The sequence below is a fragment of the Solanum verrucosum genome, unplaced genomic scaffold (assembly GCF_900185275.1).
Source record: "Solanum verrucosum unplaced genomic scaffold, falcon-dt-bn FXZP01000101.1, whole genome shotgun sequence".
NCBI classification, from domain to species: Eukaryota; Viridiplantae; Streptophyta; class Magnoliopsida; order Solanales; family Solanaceae; genus Solanum; species Solanum verrucosum.
In genome coordinates, this window is record NW_026020111.1 from 95,797 (window position 1) to 107,103 (window position 11,307).

Here is an 11,307-nt window from a genome sequence, read left to right on the forward strand (position 1 = left end):
ATTGGAAAGTGGAGGAACCCTTCATGATTATAATTAAAGTGGACTACTTTATTGCTTTCTTTAATTAATTAACCTTCCCCAAAAGAAAACAATCTATAAATATATTTTTTTAAATATCTATATTTTTTTGTCTTAAAGAAGTTGGTGATTTGGCAATGTCAAGAAAGTGGGTCTGCCATTATATTTTTGCCCTTGCTTGTGATTGTCCTAATGTAACAGCCACTAATTAATCTGCAGAAAATATTGATAATTAGTTATTGGTAAAGCTACTAATCAATGTTGCGGTTAGACTGTTGGTGTCATATATTATTGTGACATTCGTCTTATCCACATACAACTACTATCTGAATTATATGGATATGATGTTACGTACCTAAAATCCTTGAGGATTTTAGTCTTTATTATTATACATAGATAGTTTAGGAGAATATTTGATATTCACTTCGTCTCTGACGAATTCGGCTCCTCTCCATTTTTCCCAAGTTCTAGCTTAGATTGAAGACATATGTCATAGTTTAAAATTAATGATTGAGATCTAATTGATTAAAACAAAGTCATAACTATAGTTATTTATTTACTTTCACATATTTACTTCTTAAATTTTTTTGCAATCCATTATATTTTCCCTAAATATATTAAAAACTCTTCTTTACTTGCCCTGCATACATATTTAAAACTTTTACTAAATATTTTTACTTTTTTGAAATAAATTATAATACAGTTAAACATTTTTATTATTCTAATCGAGTATTAAGAGCTACAGTGTCTATAGAGCAATATGGACTCCATTTAGGGAGTAAAAAAGAATTTAAAGTTGAATGATAAAATTTATTTTACTCCTAAAATTAAAAAAAAAATGTCAGGTCACAATTTTTAATTTGGCATATATTATTTGAGAAATGGCAAACGTTAGGGAAAAAAGTAAAAAAATCAGCAAAAAATTACAATTAAGAAAAGAAATTCTTTTAAATATACTTAGGAAAAATATAATATAAATCTAGAATTGTTGGATTGCAATAAGAAGCAAATATATGAAAGTAAATAACTATGGTTAAGATTTTGCTTTAATTAATTAAATCTAAACCATTAATTCTAAACTATGACATGTGTCTCCAATTCAAGTTAGAACTTGGGGAAAATGGAGAGGAGTCGGATCCTTAGTTGACCATCTTACTAAAAATAGTTCTTTCATATTAGTTGTCCACCTAACTAAGGTGAGAAAATTTTAATTAAACTTTTCTTATATTATCTCTGTAATTAATTCTTTTTGAAAGTGTTTAGTTTGTAAAATTTCCAAGAAAAATTTCAAGGGGTGAATTAGTAAATTATCTTCTTATTTATGATGTCTTACTATGCGTGTAAAAGAAAAATAATCAACTAATATGGAACGGAGGGAGTATGCTAGAAAGATGAGCATGCATGAGAATGAGAATTAAACTAGTAGCTCATTTGGTATAATGGATAAGTGGTAATTAATTTTAGGATGAGTTTATTCTATGTTTGATTGAGACAATGTAATTGTAATGTTATTTTTATCTCACGTTGAAAATGGAACAACAATACCGAGATTATTAGTTCTGAGATAATTTGTTCCATTACCAAACGAAGGTTGCTAATTCTAATTTGTTTGTTAAGCATAGTGACATGCTTCGTAGCTAAAGTAGGAAAGATTCAAAGAACACACATAATCTGCTCTAATAGTTCAATTGGACTGAAAATTCGTTTGTGGTCCGAATCCACATCTATCTCCAAACGAAAAGAGAAAATATGAGGAACATGACTTGGTTAACCAGTAACATTCATGATTTAAAAGAAGATTAGGGTAGTATTGAACCATCAGATTCACATGGATAAAGTAGAGATCAGTTGATTTTGTACTTATTTAAAAACTTGTTTTTAGTCCTATATCTTTTTTTTACAAGTGTTTATTCTTAAATCAGTATAATTAAATTTGTAGACAAGACTCAAGTGTTAACTCCATAGAATAAGTTGATTTTCATAAACGACACTTGATAATTATTTATGCTCTTCGCAGGTAAAGAAATCCAAAAAGAAAGGAACCAAGCACACAACACTAAGATGGAAAAGAAACATGATCCCTAAATCAAAGGGCGACAAATCTGCACAACCTTGCAACGGTTAAATCAAGTCCATCTTGATTTATAATCAAATCTGAAGATCATCAATCTAATCCAGGACTCAAGCAAAACTGCCTGAAGAAAGAAGAATAGGTCCAAGGCTATCTTGAATGAAATCTGAAGATCAACAATCACAAGAGACAATTAAGTCAAGAATAGAGAAGATCATCACAAGAAGAAAGCATAAGTGATTTTACCATGCACATATCCAATATGGACATGGATCAACAAATCACTCCAATGAAGAAAAGCAATTTTACCATGCACATATTCAATATGGACACATATCAGCAAATTGCCTCAATTAAGGAATCCATCAATATCCTTGATTGAAATACCCCTTGTATTTTCCTTTCAAAGAGCATACACCTACATATATAAACATGCCTTTACATTAGTGTGAAGTACGCACTTTAGTTGAGCTTGTACTATTGTCTTATGTTGTTTTTCATAAAAGCACTGTATTCTCATAAGTATACAAATGAAAAAGAAAAGAGAAAGAAAAAACTGAGTGTAGGTGATACGAGTTGAGGTTGTGTCAAAGTAGAAGTTCCGATTTACATATCAGACAAGATTTACAGTTGAAATATCTTGTACCACCCGAGTTCTCTTCAAGCTCTTAAGGAAACCCTTGAAACCTAAGGGGACTGGAAGTAGGCACCACATCGGTGTTTCGAACCAGTACAAAACTCTTTGTGTTGTTTACTTACTGCTCTTACTATTATTTTATAATTGTGTTACTATCTTGTAGGTGAGTCGGCTGACAAATACAGGAAGTCGACTACAAAAATTTTAATTCAGCCCCCCTCTTACTTTCAATTGGTATCAGAGCAGGTCTCACTAGTAAAGTGTTTAACCACACGTAAGCAAAGATCCAATGGAACACTATCAAATTCCTGGTGCTCTACTTCAAGATGGACATTCCTTAACTCGACCACTATATTTCAATGGCCAACATTATTCCCATTGGAAAGATAGATTCAGAATCTTTGTTTCTTCAAATGACATACAAACATGGATTGTGATAAAAAAGCTCCAAAGCCTATTCCCGGATTTACGGGAAAAGATGGCACTAATATGCCATTTGATCCCGAGTCCTTCGATATTACAAATGAGCAACAAGAGGTAGTTCAAACTAATGCTAGAGCTATAAGTTTGTTATACGGTGCAGTGAGTAGAGCTGAATACGACAAGATCTCAACATGTGAAACTACAAAAAAAATGTGGAACAAGCTAGAAGTAACTTATGAAGGAACCAACAAGGTAAAAGAAGCTCGGATCAGTTCACTGATTAACGAATATGAATTATTCAAGATGACCGAAAATGAAAATGTAGAAGACATGTTTTCGAGATTTAGCAAAATTGTTTGCGAACTCAAATCTCTTGTAATGGTGTACTCAAATGGATTACAAGTTAGAAAACTCATCATAAGTCTTCCCAAGGCTTGGAGACTAAAGTTGTTATTTTTGAAGATGGAGATCTGCAGAAAATGACCTACTATAAACTTCGTGGAAACCTGATGGCCTATGAACAAAATCATATTAACAGGTACAACAAAGATGATAAAAAGAAAATTGTGGCCTTTACAGCCGAAACATTCGAGGTCGAGGAAGAAGTTAATGAATATCAAAATGAAGGAATGACTCTCATAAATCGAGGAGTCTGACAAATGCTTAAACAAAGAAGACAAAGACCTCAACAAGAATTCAAGAACTATGAATTCAAAAGAAATGATGATCACTGCTACTATTGTGGAAAACCAGGACATATCAAACAAAATTGCCCAGAACGAAAAAGGAGAAACAATCGAAGAAATGAAGATTCAAAAAGTCTCAGAGCTTGGGATCAAGGAGAAACATCTGAAGATGATCATGATGAAACCACTAACATATGCTTCATGGCACTAGGTGAAACAAGTGAAGTAAGGCCTTTTAATTACCCTAACTGTAATGACTTACAAAATTCTTTGGACATGGTAACTGATGAATTACAGAAATTCATTAATGAATACAATAAAATTGCTCAAGAGAAGAAAGATTGACAGATTCTTCTCGAAGCAAGCCAGATTGAAGTCGATTTACTTGCAGAAGAACTGGAGGAAGTAACAATGTAGCTGTACAATATCTGAAAATCTCCTAGCAAATCTATATTTAACAGGAGAAGATCTCCTAATCAAATCTATATCTAACTCTCCTGAAACTTCTGTTAAAATTACTTGTTATATTTGTGGTGATCTTGTCACAAATCGTTTAACTATAGAAAATATTCTTTTGAAAAGTGAATTTGGAGACCAAAAGTTACTATCATCAAGGATCCAAAAATACTTGGGTACCTAAAATAATCTAATTTTATTATTCTGCAGGAGTGTCTAAGAAAACCTACAAAAAGGGGATGTGGGTACTTGATAGTGAATGCTCCAGACATATGTGCGGTAAAAAAGAAAATTTCAAAACCATCAAAAATATCGATGGATGATTTGTAAGATTTGGAGACTATGCTAAAGGAGAAGTAACCGGAGTTAGAAATATCACTCTCAGCTCATCATGCGATCTAGTTGAAGTGTATTTGATTGAAGGACTCAAACACAACCTCCTCAACATTAGTCAACTATGGGATGTCGAATTTCAAGTCACTTTCAATACAACAAGCTGCATTATCAAACATCCTGAGAAAAGGCTCACCCTCATCAGAGATCGAGTTAACAATATATATATTTTAAATAATGTTGATTTTCCCTCTCTTACTTGTTTTACTGCAGTCTCAAGTGATCCTTGACTATGGCATCGAAAGCTTGGACACGCAAGTATACATGCTTTTGAGAAATTATCTAAACTTGAACTAGTCATTTAGTCTACCAAAATTAAATTTTGAGAAAAATCATATCTGTGATGCATGTCAATTAGGTAAGCAAACTCGCTCATCCTTTAAAGGAAATGATATTGTAAGTACATCTAAACCCCTTTAGCTTCTTCATATGGATCTTTTTGGTCCTACTCGAATTGCCAACATTAGAGGTAAAAGATATGTTTTTATAATTGTTGATGACTTCTCAAGGTTTATATGGGTAATCTTTCTCACTCACAAAAATGAAGCATTTGCTAACTTTGAAGTATTTTGTAGAAAAGTTCAAAGAGAGGCAGGTTATTTCTTCACAACTATCCACATCGATCATGGTGGAGAATTTGAGAACAAAACCTTTGAAGATTTATGTGCTCAAAATGGGTTCACCCAAAATTTCTCTTCACCCAGATCACCTCAGCAAAACGGAGTGGTAGAAAGGAAAATTCATTCATTACAATATACAACAAGAACCATGTTATTAGATCGAAATCTCCCTAACTATTTTTGGGCAGAAGCTGTAAGTACTGCTTGTTACATTCTCAACATGTGTCTCATTGGATCCATACTAAGCTTAACAGGTAGCAGTCATATTACCCCTGGTATTCATATTCCTACTTCATGCCTAGACTTGCTTTGTTTCAGATAAGGTAACTTAGAGAGAGCGTGACTATGTTCACAACATCATCGTTCTTGATTTAGGTGTTATAGGTCCTAACTCTTGGTATAAATCAGTTCAACATGTGTTATTAGGCAAGTTCATGAGTCAGAGGAGATGGTAAGAGTAACCTCATTCCATACCCAGTTTAACCATCATTCGAGGACGAATGATCCCAAGGGGATATAATGTAACATCCTGGAATTTTTTTTAGCTAAAACTCGAGTCATACTTCGTTGTGAGTAAGATTTTTATCGAGGAATTTAAATTTTCTTAAGTGTTAAGGTCACTAGATGTAGCACCTTGAGTTCCAAAAAGAACTAAAGAGAATTCATTCAAGGCATTTGTAAGTTCTTCTAAGTTTTTGGTCAACTTCAAATGACATTACATTCAGTACATGATGAGTTAGGTGGCCCATAAGATATCAAATGAAATGTCGTTGAATCCTCTTTCCAACGCCACCAATTTTGCGTTAATCCAAGTTTTAGTAAAAAGTTATGCCCATTTCAGTAACCTCATATAGTGCAGTAACAAATTAGCCGACGGGAAAACATTAAAAAAGGCCCATTTTATCTTTTTTTACCTCGAAGAAAACCCTAAACGGAATTTTTGACTAATTAAAGACAAAAAAATAATCAGATTTTCATCTCTTAATCCATCATTCTTTTCTCTCTTAACCGCTAAGGCAAAAACCTAAGGAAAAATCAAAGTAGAGAACTCCATTCAAGATTTTTTCCATCTTTTTCCAGATTCTTCTTCAAGGTAAGTCTTTCTCCAAGAATTCCATTCTTTCCAACTCAAATTCCTCCATACAATTATGAATCACTAATGAAAATCATAATTCTTGGCCATAGAGTTTCAAGAAATCTCAAGAAAGGTTTTCTTGTTTTTTCTCCTTCAAGCTAGAGTTTCAATGCTTTCTAATCAAGATCCTCTTCAAGATTCTACAAGAACCTTGTTCTTCTAGGTATGTAAAGCTATCATAGTGTTGGACTAGTTTGTCCTCACATCCTACATCTACTTTCAAATCAGTAAAAGAGTAATTTAGGATTTTATCCCTAGATTTGAGTATTCGTGAGATGAGAAGTATCGTTGAGTTCTGAGTTTTGAGTTCTTGAGTCCTTGAGTTATGAGTATTGAGTTTCTATATTTTTGTTGAGATCCTTGAGTTGATTTGTTCATGTCTATAATTCAGCATGAACCCTATATTGAATCATAAATTTTGAGAAGTTTTTTAAAGCCAACACTTGAGTTCTTAACTGAGTTTTGTGAAAATAAAGATGAATTTTGAGAAAAGAGTTTTCTAAAGTATGATTAGTATGACAATTGAGTATGTCATCAATGTATGAGTAGTATGGTATCTAGATATACCATAAAAATTTATGCAGTATGACTTCCCGAGTCATAATGATCATACTATAATATGATTTTGATATGTTTTGAGAAAGAGTTTTCAAGTATGAGTTGAATAAGAGTATAAGGGGACTATGTATTCCCATATGTATTAATTTTTACATTGATAAAAGAGAAATTGAGATTCTAAATGATTTATGAGTTTAAAAGATATTTCAAGAGTAGTTATCTCTTTTAAGAGGGTAGTTTGAGCAATTATCTCAAACCAGAAGAAGAGTTATGTTTTTAAACATATGAGCATGAGTGTATATATTATTGGAGTAGTATTGAACAACGATATGAGGATGAGTTCAGACAACTCAAAATCCTCATAACCTATGTCTGCCAACATGGGTAAATGGTCATACTTTTTAGATGATTCTTTATTGCTTTTTAAGCATAACTTAGTGGATCCACTTAGTTGAGGTGTCTTATATCGCGACAAGGTATATGACAGTTCTAAAAGTGTGGGCAAGACGTTGTATCATCATGTAACTCATAGTGATGGTTGTCGATTAGAAATCTCCCAAATAGAGTTAAAAGTGTATTTTTATTATATTATTTAATATGTTGAGTTCAGAGATGAGTAAGTATTTTTGTAAAGTTTTAATGATTTCATTCATTTATTTCTTTACATTCAGTTGAGTGTGTATATATATATATATATATATATATATATATATATATATATATATATATATATCTTTTGCAGTCTTTTCATTTCGTTATTTATTATTCAACTATATTATATACTCGTACATTCAATATACTGATGACCTGCATTTTTTAATGATGCAGATACAAGTTCTTAGGATCCTGAACAAGAGTCTGTTGAGATCACTTCATCCGCTCGTCAGCTTTCGAGTGAGGTTTCCTTCCTTCCGGAGGACTCCAGGTTTATGAGTTGTTAGTAGTAGCTCTTTTGAGGAGTCATGGGTCTTGTCCCAACACTCATCTTTGTATAATAGAGGCTTCATAGATAGAAAGTTTTGGAGAGTCTTTTAGTTTCAGATATTTTATTTAAAACTTATGTTTCATACTCAGTATATTCAGAGAGTTTTGAGATTCAGTAAACTGTTTTTAAACGTTTCTTTCAATTTGATGCTTATGTATGCTCAAGTTAGTCTTCCGTTGTAGTAAGCCATGGTGAGGGTTCGCTTGGGGACCAACAATGGTTCTTGAGTGCCGACCACGTCCAGGGTGTAGGCTCGGGTCGTGACATCATTACATCCACCACAGGGGAATATATCTCTATTTAATAATGTCAGGACTTTTGCGAAAATCCTTTTATGCCATAAGGCACATACTGTACTTTATATCTTATGGTTATACTTTCGCACAATGATTCATTGTACCCCACTGACATTATATCTTGATCCATGGACTATAAGTCCAAAACATCACTTTTCAAAGTGAAACATAATATACTTGAATTCTGCATTTATTTAGCCAATCATTTATCTATCAACACCATATGACAAATTGAATTCAAGTTCCTCTTCATCATCTATAGCATTGAGCGCTACTTTATATGAAAGATACCGTCGATGTTCTTTTGACTCGATTCTAATATGACATAACTTATCGAGATCTCTTCATATTTCATCATTTCAGGTACCTAAACTTTTGCCAATGTTTTATGAAATGTTATGTCATCGTGCAAGTACTTGCCTCATTATCATGACCATCTTAATCATTTGCTCCTCTCCTTTCTTAAGAAGTTTTTCATTTGGAATCGATTGGTCTATCACGCTTCAGACATACCACAAACTTTGTCATTTAAGGACTTCTCATTGGAGTATTTGCAGTTGAATTATAACACAAGGCCAACAAATTCATCTAGCAATTAATTTACAACATTATGCAAATGAATTATCTCTTGAACTTCAAGTTCATATTATTTTTTAAAACGCAAGGATCTAGATAATTCATCTCATAATTTTAAGCTGTCAATCATCTCTCCCCCTAATGTTAGAAAAACTAACAGTCACCCTAGCCTCATTTGGAGATCCATCTTGTGCGTGGTGGAGCAATTAAATCAGATATTGCGCATTCAAACTTTAGATGCAAATTATTTAGTTCCTGACTCTGAACCAATTATGATGGAGAAACTTGTTGGATTGATGAATACATGTGTTGCTACATGTTAAATAAACTTATCTCATACCAGATCTCATTTGAGAGTTTTGTTCTCATATCCATGATTTAGCTATAATCGAAGGCATACAATTTCTGCTAAACCAAACAAAATTATAAATATAATTTCATTGTTTGGAATTGTGCTCTGAATTTAACAATTTGAGCAAACAACCTTACAAAAACCAATTTGTAAGTTGACAACAAAGCACATGTGACCATCCCATAAATGCAACTATCATATAGTTGCAAACGGTCCACATGACAGGTGAACGAGCCCTTAATCACCTTTTTATATGCTCTAAGAACCTCAAGGGAATACAATCCTAACCTTAGCTGGTATAATGATACAATTATCATTTTATCACGAGAACAAACAACACAAGAGAATTCTTGAAGAATATTTTATTTCTTCATCATATTAACACGTAAATTCTCAATTACTTTTGCATCACATTGGACCGGGATGGCCAACCGATCATGCCAACTGATCTTTATTTTTCTCAAACCTCCTGTAAAGGTGAGTTATGACATATATCATTTTTCTCAAACCTATCATAGAAGTGAGTGGTGGCATATATCCAACCCATAATGATTTATCACATCTTGATCCATTCTGTTTCAAAATGATCGAGCATTCACGATGCTTATCACAAGTCACATTCTCTTCAAGGAATAAAATAATCATTTATATGTTCTTCATAAATTTGCATTATAAGTACATTGTCATGCCTTTGCATGACCCACCTCAACATCACTTTGAAAGGTCAAGGGTACCACTATTTTGTCTTCCTTTCTTTTGATGGAGGATTTTTATAAATTTATCAAATTATTATGTCACACAACGACCACGGGTCCAATGACTTTTCATATCATTATGATGATAAAAATTACCTTCATATTTTGAAGGACTATTTGGAGAATCCATAGTGTTCTTCCTATTATAATTACCACAAGTCCACAATGATGACTATTATCATTTTGTCCATCAATGCCCTTATTCATATATTCAATTACTAGTCATCTTTCAGACTTATGATTCACTGCTACCACATTCATATGATAGAATGAAGTAATTGGGCGGATTCCAAACTTATCAGTACTGCTACCACATTCGCTTTAGGGAATGGAGCAAATTCAATGGGACTGATTTCATGACTTTTCATCAAAGTCTTAGTCATCATTATATCATCACTATGGTGCATTGAGACTCAAACTCAATGTCTTACCCATACAAGACGTATTAGGCCATAGTTCCATGAGACTCAAACCCAATTATTATCATTAAGGTGCATCAAAACTCAAATTGATGTCTTACCCTGTTGGTGCGATAGAACATGAATCTATCGTCTTACCCTCAAGCCTTTTCCATTATGGTGCATCCGGACTTTAACCTGATGTCTTACCCTTATGGTGCGATGAGACTTGAATCCATCGTCTTACCCTCAACCAACGATATAATAGACCGAAGTACAACATGAATCACCCTTTGACTCTTTCAAAATATTGAAATAAAATTCATTAAATATAATCAAAATAATATTCAAACTCATGCTACCAAAACTTTATACCTTTTTCCATTTAAGGACCTTTACGGAGTAGAGAATATTCAGCCAGTATATATGCCTGATTTTATGCATATAATACCTTGATTGCATCAATTATCATTTTTTTCTTCTTGATTCTCATAACGAGATCAACCAAAACATGAGCTAAAGAAAAACTAAAACTCAACCTCAATTGGCTAGAGTCTCGTGCTGATAACATATTATAAAATATAAATAATATACTACAAGAAATATAAACAAAAAATATATGGGGAGTAGAATGTAGAGATCATCTTATTCAAACGTCTTCATGTCTCATATGTGTCTCACAACGGTGAATGAACAACCCTATATATATGTTGAGAAATCACTCCAAAAGTCACCATATTAAGTACAATAGATACATTCTTATCCAAAAAGGTTCATAGAACCTAGGAAATACATATAGATGATAAGTACATAAGTTTATGGATAAACTCAATGGACAATCCACTTAGTTCAACAAATTTATAACAACTTCTTAAATATAAGAATTGAACACCTCATTTTACTAATATATGAATTATTAATAATTGGTACATGTATAGTCAAAAAAAT